The following is a 263-nucleotide window of genomic DNA, read 5'->3' as shown; positions in this document are numbered from 1 at the left end:
TTGATAAATTTGAAAATAACAGTCTAATTTAGTGTCAAATTTGTAAATAATTATGTCTAATCATGGTAAGCCAGATAAGACTCCTATACGGGTAAGAGAACATATACAACACCTTACTTTCCTGTACTTCGCTTACACATTATTAAGGTATATATGTAATGTCATACATACATCAAATAACATATATGATAACAAGACAAACACAGTTTTACTTTCTGTCCGGTGTGTCTGGATAGTTGTAGTCTCGGCACACGTAGTTCGAC

Source organism: Notothenia coriiceps, unplaced genomic scaffold (assembly GCF_000735185.1).
Source record: "Notothenia coriiceps isolate Sejong01 unplaced genomic scaffold, NC01 NC01_scaffold00027656, whole genome shotgun sequence".
NCBI lineage: Eukaryota > Metazoa > Chordata > Actinopteri > Perciformes > Nototheniidae > Notothenia > Notothenia coriiceps.
Note: the sequence above shows the minus strand (reverse complement) of the source record.